Source organism: Callorhinus ursinus, unplaced genomic scaffold (assembly GCF_003265705.2).
Source record: "Callorhinus ursinus isolate GAN/ISIS: 27379988/994484 unplaced genomic scaffold, GSC_fseal_2.0 scaffold4, whole genome shotgun sequence".
Taxonomy (NCBI): Eukaryota; Metazoa; Chordata; class Mammalia; order Carnivora; family Otariidae; genus Callorhinus; species Callorhinus ursinus.
Window position 1 is genome coordinate 2,618,156 of NW_027397066.1, and position 1,273 is coordinate 2,619,428.

Here is a 1,273-nt window from a genome sequence, read left to right on the forward strand (position 1 = left end):
GACATGCTGACCCAATGCTTTCATCTATTATACTCGTTGCAAATCAAAGACGTCCCTGAAGAAGTTCTTTCTCCAGAGGCGAAGTCCGCCAGCTCTGTAAGAACTCAGCTGGGCCAAATCCATCAATGTGATCAATATTGCAATGGATCTGGTCTGTGGGGTGGTGCATGGAGAGCCAGGCCCCGGGCCGGCAGATCCAGGCCACGTTCTAACAAGACAAAGTGGTTCTGGAATTCTTCAGGGAGGGGCAGGCAGAGAGGCGAGGCTCATTCTTCCCTGCCTGTCTTTAAAAATGAAATTTCAAATAAACACGGAGGGGGGGAACCTCAGCTCAGCTCGAAGGAAGAAACAAGTCTGGAGCCCAGGAAGCCAGGCCAGTCTCCCTCCCTAGCTGCACCTGCTAGAGAAGTGGAAGGGGCCCCGCTGTCTGCCTCCAGGCCCTCCCGTGCAGGCACCCAGCAGACCAGTGCAACACCCATTTCCAGGAGCTCACAGCCAAGGGGGGGCAGAGCTGGCATGGACCTTAGAACTAGCCAGTCCAATGCCCCCACCTTACAGATGGGAAAATTGAGGCCCAGGGAGGCAGGGGCTTCTCACGCTGCCAGACAGCAAGGAAGTGATGAGCAGGAGCTTATGTCCACATCCAGCATCGGCAACCTCCACAGAACGGAGGCAGAAAGGGGTCAGTGGGTGGGGGAGCTCAGGGGTCTGACACTGGCAGCTCCCGGGCGAGGCATCAGCTCCCGGGCGAGGCATCCCTGTGCTCTGCCAGGCGCCGCCTGCGCCAAGCACACCGCAGGGGTCCAGCCTGGCCAAGGAGCATGGAGGACATCGGGACCTCCGTGGGACTCCTGACCTCACCCTTCACCCCCCGCACCCCTGCGCCAGCTTTGACTGAGGCCCTACTGTGAGCCATAGCTGGGCCTTGCACCAGGCGGTGTGAGAGACACGGCTTGCTCTTAGGAGCCCACAGTGGAGAGGGACGGGGTCTGGGGAGGGCCTGCCCCTAATGGGCACACAGGAGGCCAGCAAAGGGAGGGGCTCCTGATCTGGCCTGGGAGATCGAGGAAGCCTGCTGGGGAATCTCCCAGCACATTCTGGAGGAAGAGAAGAGTCCTGGGGACAGATGAGGCAAAGGGTTGCCAGCCTGGAGAACAGCATGGCCAAGGCCCAGAGTCCACAGCAGGCAGTGAGGAATGGGCTTGCAGCCTGGAGCGGGTGGGCCGAAGAGCCATCTGAACGAGCCGGGTGGAGGTGAGCAAAGAGCCATCTG